This window comes from Barbatula barbatula, assembly GCF_947034865.1.
Source record: "Barbatula barbatula genome assembly, chromosome: 5".
NCBI lineage: Eukaryota > Metazoa > Chordata > Actinopteri > Cypriniformes > Nemacheilidae > Barbatula > Barbatula barbatula.
This window is the reverse complement of record NC_136769.1, coordinates 1,344,483-1,358,283: the sequence shown is the minus strand read 5'-3', so window position 1 is coordinate 1,358,283 and position 13,801 is coordinate 1,344,483.

The window sequence follows — 13,801 nt, the reverse complement described above, 5'->3', positions numbered from 1 at the left end:
GTAACCTTACTTGTGTACTGGAAGCTTCTGTAACCAAGACAAATTCCTCGTGTGTGTAAGCACACCTGGCAATAAAGCTTATTCTGATTCTGATTCTATCTGCTTCCACTGGATACCATCCAATGCAGCTCCATGACATTTGGTATCCAGTTTATGTATAATCTGCTGCACCTTCGCATATTATTGTGTGTACTGTCTTTTAAAGCAATAAGCCCCAAGAAGCTTTGTACTATTAAGCCGGGCTATTTTATTACGGCTTAGAACTCTGCTCAGCCAATCAGAATCAATAAATGTAAATAGTTTCTGGACCTTCTGGATCACGCTCTCGAGAATTTCACTCCCCAAGTCACTTGTGCTGCGGTGATGTGACCGTAAAAGTGATTTTTTATTTGTTCTCACTGTTTGTGTCGGTGATGTAAAGAGATTCAAATCAAAGAAATGCAAACCACAATGAAAAAGAAACCTGCTGTTGCGGCTCGCAGCTATTTAACTTTAACCTCAGGGGAAATGTCTCCGGTCATGACAGCATCACATGAATCTACTCAACGTGTTATAGAGACCAGTGGAAATGTAGATTTTTCACACTGAGGCTCTCAGTAATTACGCTCTGTAATCCCATCTGCACCAACACAATACCAAACCATGATGAAGATCACAGCGCTCCTTTCCACAGAGGTGATGAAATGAATGCCAAATATTACAGTGCAAGGCAAGGCAGGTTTATTTATATAGCACATTTCATACACAACGGTAATTCAAAGTGCTTTACATAAAATAAATTAGAAATATCCATTTGATAAAACAGTGAAGAAATAAGAAAAATAACATTTAACCAGTTAAGAATAATAAAATAAAATACAGTTTAAATTAAATAAAGTACAGCACAAAAAGTGGGACGGTCAGAGGCACAGTGCACATTCATTAAATGCAAAGTTAAACAGATGTGTTTTGAATCTGGATTTGAATGTGGCTGGTTCCAGCTGCGACTGGCATAATAGCTAAATTCAGACTCTCCTTGCTTGGAGAGAACCCTTGGTATTTCTAGCTGATGCGATCCTAATGATCTGAGTGTTCTTTTGGGTCTGTATTCAATGAGCATATCTCCATAGTCGTGCCACTCGGCGGCCATCTTTGCAACGTACCTCCAGATAGGGCAGTTATTACGTAAATCAAACAAAATGGGAATGGGAATACTGACATCTCTACAATGGCTTTAACCCTAATTAAACAACATATTTAAAAACAACATTTATAAATGACATAAACTGTACCATAAGGTGTGTTTCCTACGATCAAATTGCGCTTAAACACGTTATTTTTCATGTTGCTTCACATACTACACATGTGCAAAGATTGGCTAGGCCGGCCATATTGGGCATTGAGTTCCTCCCCATTCATTTCAAAGGCAGTGACGTGTCATGTTAATATATAATTAACATCTTTGATTACTCTTGTGACTGATTGAGTACTTATTAAAAAAGTTACAAATAAGTTTCTCTTTCTGCCATTATGTCCCTAGAGTTTTTTATTATTAATGTTAAAGTACAAATACAGTCAAGGGGGTGTTCTCACATGGTCCGACTCTGACAACGATAATGACGTAAGCTACATTTGCAACATCTGTTACGGCAAAAACGTAACTATATTATGAGGTGGTTCATTTTAGCAGATTCGTATGATCTCATTGATACATTACTACGGTTTGAGTTCACACCAGTGACGTTAGATTTAGGGGCAGGGAAAGGGGTGGGGCTTCAGTACTGCTTTTTTCTAGTACAATTCACGGCACAATTTACCTCATAATATTGTTACGAATTCCCAAGATCAGCTTGATATTTCCTGTTTATTTGAATAGCTTTGATTCCGCTTATACTTGGTTTTCTTTTCAATCTGCGTTTTCAAGGATTATCGTAGTAAAAATATTTACCATCTTCACTTTATGATGATCATCAAAAGCAGCGCCGCCGCTCCCACCAGGAGCATCACACGCTGTGCGTAGGGCACCTAGTGCTGAGGGGGCACCAAAAATAGCCTAATGAAAAAAATATTTTGTAAATCTAACATTATTTCAATGGGCTATAGAAATGTATAAGTTAAAAAAAACGGTTGAACAATCCCATATCACCACCACCCGCCCATGTACGGTCCGCGCGGCAGTGCCGGTTGATCACAGTTTGACAGCCGGTAGCCAAGGCAACTTATTTGGAAATGGCCCTGAAAAGACAGTCACAGCTGAATTGAAATTATTTTGGTTAGAGCGTTGGGCTTGTGATCAGAAGGTTGCTGGTTCTAATCTCAGTGCCAGCAGGTCATGACTGAAGTGCCCTTGAGCAAGACACCTTACCCCTGATTGCTCTGCAGTAATGTGACACTGTATAAAACTACTTGTAAGTCGCTTTGGATAAAAGCTTCTGCCAAATGAATAAATGTAAATGTCACATGTTTATTAGCTTTTGCAAAAGTGCAAATTAATTAACAAGCAAAGATGTAAAACATATTAAATATATATATATATATATATAAATAATGTATAGAATATACCAATGACACACTTCTGTTGTACTACACACTGTCCCTCAGGTTATAACACACAACTAACAGCACAAACATAGTGAGAATGATTATAATGAGCTTCATGTTATAACATTCAGTGACATCAGCAAGAACAACAATAGAATCACTGAAGGAAATCAATAAGCATTTGCATTAAACGTTCAGTTCGTATCCAGATTAAAGATGTTTATCACAAGAACCTGTAAAAACATGAATGAAGTCAATCAGATTGAGTAAAGAACAAAGAACGACAGGCTGTACTTTATCATGAATCAAGGACTGAAATAAAAGATAGAATCAAAAGAAGTTAGTTTTGAAGAAACCAGACTTTTGGATGTGTGTGTACTCGCCTCTGGTTTCCTTCTTTTCGTCTTCTTTCTTGGGCTGTTGTGTCCAGGACAGTTTACCATCAGAGTTTAATCCCAGAACAGACTGCAGCTAAAAATTCAAACACACCACTCATGCCATATCTACACATGATTTACACACAAACACTTTTGTATATCCCTTCTCTTTTAAATAACACATATGTGGGGGTTTTAAGTCACCTGATGGAGGATGTTGTCGCTCTCGGCAGCTACATCACCACTGAAGGAAAATGTCAGCCTCAGAAAGGTTTGTTTTCTGTGCCTTAAAACTGAAAGTACAAAGTCAACAATAAGATACAAATATAAAAAAATAATCACATTTAAGGGAAACATCAAGAGGGCCCCAATGAAACAAGCTAGACCACTATATGTTGAGAGAAGAGGGTTAGTGTACTTTTTTTATATGTGTGTCAAGAATTTGCCAAAGAGGTGTGTCTTAAGTAGTTTTTTGAAGGTTGTGCCGCATTGGGAAAAATGTTCCACCAGGAAGGAGCCGGAAAGAGATTTAGTGTGAGTGTAGTAGGGTGTGAAAGTATGCCGGTGCAGATCCAGTGATTGGCCTGTATGCAAACATCAGTGACTTGACTATAGGGGTGCTATTTAGTAAGGTGCTAGTTGCTAGTTTTTGTCATTCATTATAATAAATGTTTCTACAAAATGTCTACAAAACAGTGCCATTTTTTAGGAATTACATTTTCCATAGACCTCCACTTCACAAATAGTGAGATAAGTTGTACTTCCAGGCATGACCAAATTCACATAACGTCCCTCCATTGCACCACATGAGTAACTGATGGGGACACCAACTTGAAAACCAGAAGTTACAGCACATCTGGAGAGAGAGAGAGAGAGAGAGAGAGAGAGAGAGACAGAGAGAGAGAGAGAGAGAGAGAGACAGAGAGACAGAGAGAGAGAGAGAGAGACAGAGACAGAGAGAGAGAGAGAGAGAGAGAGAGAGAGAGAGAGAGAGAGAGAGAGAGAGAGAGAGAGAGAGAGACAGAGACAGAGAGAGAGAGAGACAGAGAGAGAGAGAGAGAGAGAGAGACAGAGACAGAGACAGAGACAGAGACAGAGACAGAGAGAGAGAGAGACAGAGAGAGACACAGAGAGAGAGAGAGAGAGAGAGAGAGAGAGAGAGAGAGAGAGACAATGAATCCCTAGAGAAGCGTTTAAATCAATGAATCTGTATTAAGGTGTTTAACTGAATAACTTTACATGGGATTGTTGTTTCCATTGTTGTCCAGTGAGTTTCCGATATGAATCTCTGCTCCGTTGGTAAATTCAGGACAGCAGGTTGGTTTAGGAGCGATGATCACTGTATTAATCTCATAATAATCCAGAAGATCCAACCTCCACCATGGGTTATTCTCAATTGGTGTACCAGAGCAGTGATCTGCTTCAACTGCGCCATATCTTACACCATCTATGGCTTTTTGTGCTACCCAGTTGCGATCTGTTGTTGACTGTGTAGCTGTTCCATTCAATGCTAAATTCTCTAGAAAAAACATTGACAAAACAAAAAACTGAATATATTCATTACATTTACATTTAGGCTTTTTGCGGACGTTTTTATCCAAAGCGACTTACATAGCATTATCCTATACATTTATACATAGGTATCTGCAATCCCCTGAGATCAAACCAACAAACTTGCGTTGTGAACACAATGCTCTTACCACTGAGCTACAGGAAAGCTGTTTATAATTGATATGAACAACATTAACAATGACTTATAAAAATCCAACCCTGCCATAATTAACCATAAAAAAAATCATGAGTTAAAATTAAGCCCCTGTCTTGCTATAAGGACTGAAAAATTCATTTGAAAATGATTATTCATAACTTGATATATTTTTTGCATATGAAGAATTAAAAGAATGTCTTACCTTTCAAACCACCTGCAATGGAAAGAAGCCCTGCTGAGAAATATTTCAACAGCAATTCACATTAATAAAAAGTTAAATTTTAATTTTATTTATATAGCGCTTTTCACAATGTGCATTGTTCCAAAGCAGCTTTACAGGGGAAAATAAGGAAAACCGAAAATCACAAAAAGGTAAAACACAGTACATGGTGTTTATATAACAAGTTAAATGATTCTAGTAAATAATATCTAATGTCATCAGTCTCCCGGTGGTTTATTTAGCATATTTTGCATGAAGTGAATGTTTGGCTGAAAAGATGCGTTTTTAATCTAGATTTAAATTGGGCGAGTGTGTCTGATCCTCGAATAGTATCAGGAAGGCTATTCCAGAGTTTAGGTGCTACAGTTGATAAAATTGGGGTTATGTGATGATATTTTCTGGACCTGGTTAGAACTCTGGCAGCTGCGTTCTGAACTAACTGTAGTTTGTTTATTGATGATGCAGGACAAACACTAAGTAGAGCATTACAGTAGTCAAGTCTTGAGGTCATAAATGCATGAATAATCTTCTCCGCGTCAGCAACACATAGAATATTACGTAATTTGGCAACATTTCTAAGGTGGAAAAAGGCTGTTTTTGTGACATTTGAGATGAGATTTAATAATGTTTCCAAAGCGCAGCATGTATAATGAGAATAGCAAGGGTCCTAGAACCGATCCCTGAGGTAATCCATAATTTACTTGTGTTAGATTTGATGATTCCCCAATTAAATGGACAAATTGATGTCTGTCTGATAAGTAAGATCTGAACCATAGTAGTCCCTCAATACCGATATAATCGTCCAAGCGATCTAGCTATAAGCAGGTCGTTTGTAATTTTAATGAGCGCAGTTTCAGTGCTATGATGCAGTTTAATGGTTCAGCTGTGGCCAAATGGTTAGAGCGTTAGGCTTGTGATCAGAAGGTTGCCGGTTCTAATCTCAGTGCCAGCAGGTCATGACTGAAGGGCCCTTGAGCAAGGCACCTTACCCCTGATTGCTCTGCAGTAATGTGCCACTGTATAAAACTACTTGTAAGTCGCTTTGGATAAAAAAATATATCTAAATTACGTCATATGCTGTCATCATCAGATGCGGAGAAGCTTATTCATGCCTTTATGACATCAAGACTAGATTACTGTAATGCACTATTAGGTGGTTGCCCTGCAGGCCTATTACAAAAACTCCAACTGGTCCAAAATGCGGCAGCTCGAGTTCTTACACGTACAAAAAAGTATGAGCATATTAGCCCGGTTCTGTCAACCTTGCACTGGTTACCTATAAAGCATCGCATAAATTATAAAATCTTGCTTATTACCTATAAAGCCTTGCATGGTTTAGCTCCTCACTACTTGAGAGAACTTCTTACGTATTATAGTCCATCACGCGCACTACGCTCTCAGGCGTCAGGTCAGTTGGTAATACCTAGAATTTCAAAATCAAGTGCAGGCGGCAGATCCTTTTCTTATCTAGCGCCTAAACTTTGGAACAGTCTTCCCTGCAATGTCCGGGAGGCGGACACACTCTGTCAGTTTAAATCTAGACTAAAGACGCATCTTTTTAACTTGCATACACTAGATTATCATAATACATGTATTTCAAAGATCTAGGCTGCACTAGTTAGATCAACCGGAACCAGGAACACTTCCAATAACAACTGATGCATTTGTTGCATCAAAGAGTGCAGAACAGTACTCTACTCTCAGCCAGTCTTGTCTCATTGTTCCAAGGTTACAAGAGCGGAGCGGGCAGGGCGCAATCCATTCCTAGACCTGACAAATGCTGGACGAAGGAAGTGACGTCCCTACAAAACTTCAGCCACTATTAGATTATTAATGATAATTTTAAATCTAATTTTTTTATTTTGCCTTGTTGTGCAAGCACTGTTGAGCTTGTGCAGAGGCTGCAGTTTTTGCCAGAGGGGAACTGGAATCCCCTGGTTAGGCCTGGTTTCCCTCCGAGGTTTTTTTTCTCCTCCAATGGAGTTTTGGGTTCCTCGCCACCGTTTGCATACTGTTTTGCACTGTTTTGCCTGGCCGGGGGGGCTGCTAGAATTTGGTTGTCTTATTTAATTAACACTGCATATAGGAATTTATTGTGTGTCTGATATTTGACCTGTGTTTTGAATTCCATAACCTTTTATGTTTTACTTATAGTCATTTTTTTCTTGTACAGCTGCTTTGTAACAATGAAAATTGTAAAAAGCGCTATATAAATAAAGCTGACTTGACTTGACTTGACTTAAAAGCGTCTGCCAAATGAATAAATGTAAATGTAAATGTAAATGTAAATGTCTAAAGCCTGACTGAAATTTTTGTGCATGTCATTATTTTGTAAGAAAGAGCACAACTGAGTGGACACTACTTTTTCTGGTATTTTTGACAGGTAAGGCAGGTAAGAATCGGTCTTTAGTTTCCTAGTTCATTTGAGTCTACGTTTGGTTTCTTCATAAGAGGCTTAATGAATTGTTACAAAGTCAGTCATTTAAAAAAAGTAGTATAAAATATCTAAACAGGGCCTGCCCGTGGCATGGGCGACAATGGTGGTTAGGGCGCAAAATATCCGGAGGGGTGCCAGACGAGAGGGCAGAAAGACACGACATGTGAACAGCTTCTTGCCTCATCATGTGGTGATTTTAATTCTTTTTTCTAACAAGTTAATTACGCATTTGTAATGGAGACCAGCTAATGTGTCTTTCAGCTAGAGTCCGAGTCAAGTCTTAAGTCTTTCAGCTAGACTCTCAAATAATTTCATGCCATATTGAAAAAAGTCTCATACTCAAAAATCCTATTTATAAAGTTGTTTTATATAGAGAAAACTTATGATATTTGGAATACCAGGGACTATATTTGCTAAGTGAGACGAAAGATGGTATCGCAAGTTGAATTATCTTTAAATCCATCTCAGGATATTAATTTTTGATATCAACAATTGCATTTTAATAGTAAAATTATAATTCTTGATATCAAGAATGGAATTTCTATTAGTATCCATTGTAATGAAATAATAATGAAATAACACAAGAGGCTGCCATAATTTTTTATATCAATGATTACATTTTCACTAGTGACATTTTTCATTCTTGATCTCAATAATGTCTATCAATCTTGCCTAGGGCAACAACAGAGGTTGAGCCAGCCCTGGATTTCAATCTTTGTTAACATCATCTGTGTCTTATATGAAATGACATAAGCTGTACTCACCAGAAAGTAAAATCAGATGAATGAGTTTGTCCATGTCATTGAGATCCAGTGATGACAGATGAGAATGAACCGAAGAGAATTGAGTTTCGAATGGGTTATGTGCAGAACTTAAATATGAATATGAGTCCTCCTCTCTCCTATCAATACGTCAATACATCGCTCTGGAGATTTGATTTTCAAGCTCCACCCTCATTACATCATCACTGGCAGTTTGATGAATTTGTTTAACATGTCATTGAATCTTAGAAAAGCATTTCTTTTCCAGCTATTTCAGGTCAAATTAACAAATCAGATACAAATGTAATACTAGGAATGGACCTAAAGACTTTACCTGTGTCAAAAAAAGGATCATCGGGCGTCGGTTTAGTTTACTTCTAGTTTCAAAATCACAAAACATGCAAACAAACATGAACGTGTTTCTATGTTTCACTTAAATACAGTTTATGGTGTAAGAAAGTATTGAACATCAATTTGCTGATATCATATGAGCAGATATAAGTACAGGTAACACTAATCCTATGAAACTACCTCAGACTGACCCGTCTGTGAGTCAGCGGCCTTCTCAATACTGAATGATGTTTGTTTGATGATCTCTTTTGATTAAAGATTCAATTATTTAGTTTAAAACTGACTTTAACAACAATAGTTTCCATTATCTAGGTTTTTTTTTGTGTTTTATGCAACAGGTCAAAAACATAAAACTTTTTGCTGCCGGAAAATTCATGTTGTTTTACTGGATTTCTTACAGTGACATAGAGTTGGACACAACAGGAAAAACAGATTTGCAAAATGTAAAAAAAGGTTATTGAATTATCATCCCAGAAATAATTCCTAAGGAATCTGTAACAATTTCTTATAAAATGAGCACAAAGTTTGTCTCTCAAACGTTCAGCTTTCTGTTCTTGTTTACATTATTCTTCAGGCCAGTAAGATGTGAAGCACATTGATTTTTTTACCCAAATTATTGAAAGAGTATCAGTATCCCTCTTCGTGACATCATTAACATTTCACTTCAGGAATGGGTTGTTTTTCTATTGTTGTCTTTATACTAAATAAATTTCAAATGTTCCTCAACATTCTCTGTGTCTTGAGCTTCATCAATCAATCAATCAATCAAACTTTATTTATAAAGCTCTTTAAAACAACCGAAGTAGACCAAAGTGCTGTACAAAGAACATATGCAAAACAAATCATAACAACACAACTCATACAACACAAAAATTCAATGTGAAATAAAATTAAGAACAAAACCTATTTAAACACAGCCTAACCATAAAAACAATAAAATAAACAAAATGTCAGAGAAAACGCTGGACTCACCGACACTCAACCAAGTCTCAGTCACACAGAGAAAATCACATCCCAGAGAGGTGAAAAAATCCCTTGGGATAAAAGATTTGACTCCTCCAATCCTGGCAGGGGCCGACAGGTCTACAATGCTTTCCAAGTTAATGTGTTTCCCAGAGACCCGGCACATAGGCCGCAGGTCTTTCAGGAGAGCAAGGAGCGTGGGCCTGGAACTCCTCAGTCGGTCCGACGACAGGTAGCCTACCAACAAGGCGTCGACAGGGTCCAGCGATCAAGACGTGTCCCCGCTCAGTACTTGGTCCAGGAAATAATGGAAAGGTGTGCCAGCCAAGCCTTTACCCCGGCGAAGGTGTCGTTTACGCCGGTGATGTAAAGCCGTAAAACGGCAGAGGGAAGCTGGGATCTCAAACAAGGACGGGGGCAGTGTATTTTGTCCACCATGATCAAACTTAACAGTAAGTCGAAGATCCAGTAAACTTTGGCGCTCATACACCAGTAGAGAGTCAACATGTTGAACAACGAGTGACACAAACAGCACAAACACACACAATGACTCCAGGATGAGACGGCGGGCCACACACACTGGCGCCATCTTCTTCCCCAGAAGTAACAGAGTAAAGTAAGATGATGACCTTATGATGACTTCAGGTAACAGGGAGATTTGTGTTCTTCATCATTTAAATGGTTAATAAAGATAAAGGATGACTGAATGATATATAGCAATGATTGAGATCGTCTGCTGCACAGAACACAAAAAGACATGATCAGCATGTAAAGATAAATGAAACGATGTGTTTTGTGTAATACAAATGAGTCTGACCTGATTTTCTATGTTTGTCTGTTTTGTTTGGAACTCATTTGTTAAGAAGATGAACTTGTATTTATTATGTAAGAAGATTAACATCAGTGCTTATTTCTCATTATGTATCATCATCTTGTGAAACAGCTTAAATATGCATCTTTTCAGTGTCCTGTCACTTTCTTTCATAAGGTCAGCACCATAAACTGCAAATATTACTATACAGATCCCAGATCAGACACGGATAACACTTGTCATAATTAAAGAACATGATAAACACTGGGTTGGGTTTATGTAAGAAAACACAAAACAAAACTGCGGGCAATATTAACACTGGTCAATACAAAAATGGGCTTTAGTCAGTAAATAAAAGAAAAACTGGATGATAATTTGGGATCTGCATCATTGGATACTGTATAAGACAACTGAAAAACATTCATTGTAGTCTGAGATTTGTCTTAAACTTTGTCAGTGAAACCGGGCCAATATATATTATTTTATCAAACAGAAAAAACGATAAATTGTTTGATACACAATACCAAAAAATGGTATTGTGTTGGTGCAGATGGGATTACAGAGCGGACACTGAACCCAACAGCACTGACACAAGTTATCAATCAGAATCTCATCTGCTCTGTTGTTCACATCCATGAATCCAATGAATCTGTGATAAACTGGAGGAAGTTCTTCTCTTATCACATCTAGAAGATTGAAATCATCAACATCATCATGTTTCACTCCACTGAAGTCACATCTGAGAGCCTCAGTGTGAAAAATCTACATTTCCACTGATCTCTATAACACGTTGAGTAGATTCATGTGATGCTGTCATGACCGGAGACATTTCCCCTGAGGTTAAAGTTAAAAAGCTGCGAGCCGCAACAGCAGGTTTCTTTTTCATTGTGGTTTGCATTTCTTTGATTTGAATCTATTTACATCACCGACACAAACAGCGAGAACAAATCAAAAATCACTTTTACTGTCACATCACCGCAGCACAAGTGGCCTGGGGAGTGAAACTGAGCAGAGTTCTAAGCTGTAATAAAATACCCCGATTTATAACGGCTGAACGAAAATGAATGAACAAATATAACCCTTGTTTAACACCGCCCAAGTGACGTCATACCCAACATGGTTTCTCACAATCAGAAGGTGTGTCCACCATGCTTAAATACTTTGGGTTTAAAACAATTCAGGTTTGGACACTGGTATATTACAATGAGGTAAATTATATTTATTATACTGTGTGACCTAATCTTAAATAAAGACTTTAAATCAAACATATGTGTGTATTGTGGTTATTTATAATGAAAATGAATGAACAATGTTGCGGAAAACGTTACCCAACACTTTGTGCATACAATACACATCGTACCCTCACATATCTTAAACACATAATACACAATACATTTGAACAATCACAGGCATTATACAGGTCCGTGTATACATGATGTCAGTGCCGGCTAACAGACCATGCCAATGATGCATGCAGTGTATGTGTGTGTGCTAGATGTGGTGTACATGCATACAGTCCATTTATGATCACAGGGTTGCTCCGTGACAGGGTTTACTGCTTTAAAAGACAGTACACACAATAATATGCAAAGGTGCATCAGATTATACATTAACTGGATACCAAATGTCATGGAGCTGCATTGGATGGTATCCAGTGGAAGCAGACAGATTGTTGTATTAGTGCAGTGTAGTCCAGTTGAACTGTGTTAGAGTTCAAACTGCAATGTGTGGAATACCGTAAAGTGTTAGTAACTTTGCAAACTCGTGATCTACAAACTAATGTAAGAATATGTATTCATCACTCCTTTAACACAGATGTGAGGTTGTTAGCGCCTCTCTAGGAGTGTTTGAATGATGAATCTTCTTCAATGTAGCAGAACAGAGGTCTATGTGAGGTTTTGGTCAACCAAATTCTTCTAGAATGAACGATATCTTGTGTTATTGAGAAGGGAATATGTGCACAGCCTTGTATCTGTGGATTAGACTGAAACATAGAGTCCCGATCTCTGCAGACTGAAGAATGTCACTCTGTTTTGAGTTGATCCTGCTTGCAAGCGTATAAATATTTTCAAAGACAAATCTTGGTCTCATCTCTCAGAAAAGTTTCCACGACACTGTTCATTAGCCTGATAGCCTGAAGGAAACAGCTATCCCTCAGTCAGCTGGTGCGGGATCGAATGCTGCGGAAACGTCTTCCTTAGGGTAGCAGAGAGAGCAGTCTGTGAGATGGGCGGCTGGAGCCACTGATGATCCTCCGGGTTTTCCTTATACACCGCCTGGTGTAGATGTGGATGCTGGGGCTCATTCCAAACTTCTTCAGCCGTCTCAGGAAGAGTAGAGGCGTTGATGTGTCTTCTTCAGCACTGCATCTGTGTGAGCGGATCATGTGAGATCCTCAGTGATGTGAACGTTGAGGGCTGTTTACCCGATCCATAGGTGTCTTGTCGATGGTGATGGGTGTGTTTTCTCTGCTCTGTCTCCTGAAATCCACCACCAGCTCCTTGATCATGTTCAGTGAGAAGTAGTCCTCCTTACACCATTTACTGTAGTCAGGGTACTCACCTCCTCTCTGTAGGCCGTGTTATCTTTGTCACTGATCAGGCTTATCACTGTTGTGTCGTCAGTGAATTTAACGATGACATTGGAGCTGTGTGTGGCTGCACAGTTATGTGTGTACAGGGAGTACAGGAGTGGGCTCCCTGTATTACACAATGCATATTGTTTCACAAACCAATAGGCGCTCTGTGTTTAACTCCTTCGCATCTAGCAGGGAACGTTAAAGAGAATACATTTTTGCATGTTTTAAGTTTTAAAAAATAATATTACATTTATTGACACTTTAATCTGGATAATTAGATTTTTTTTAAATAGATTTATACGTCAAGCTCAACAACCAACAACTTTGCACAACTTCACAGCACGAATGGCGACTAAAGAAATGATTCACAGCACGACACTGTAGTGAATAATCAATGCACTGCACACCCAAAGCTGCCCAAGTAGGAGTCGTGAGCACAATAAATGTTTTTCACTCCGTGATACCAGTTGCCTATAGCCATGTTCAGCACATGCAGAGGTTATAATTATCAATCTTTGTATATGTACTTTAACACTATCCAATGTGCATTATGGGCACAGACCCGTATTTATTTAACACACAGAAACATGTCCCGTACGTACAAATACATACATATCTCTGAAGCGTATTCCACACCATCGCACAAATCATAGTGAGAATTAAATGACAACACGGTCTGATTGATATATGAATCTTCTTCCCAGTAAAACAAATGATGAATGTTTTTAAGTCTTTATGAGTCTGGTGTATTTTGAGAACAAATATCTTTGTAATATAGGAGTAAAAGTCATTGTTTGCATACAAATGGACATCAAAAGAAAAGCTAATAAAATGTATACCCTTTGTTACATGTCTGCCTTTAATACAGATTTATTATCCAGGACAAAATTCCTTCCATCATAAAATAAAAATATATAGTAGACTACGGATGAATCCATATTGTGAGCGATTGTCTACAATCCCCTGTTTTTCTGTGCTGATGCGGTGGTGACGCGTTCAAGTAACAGGGTGGCGATAATAACCCACCTAAAAGATGACAACAGACCGACACGATTGTGAAGCAGTGACGGCAAAA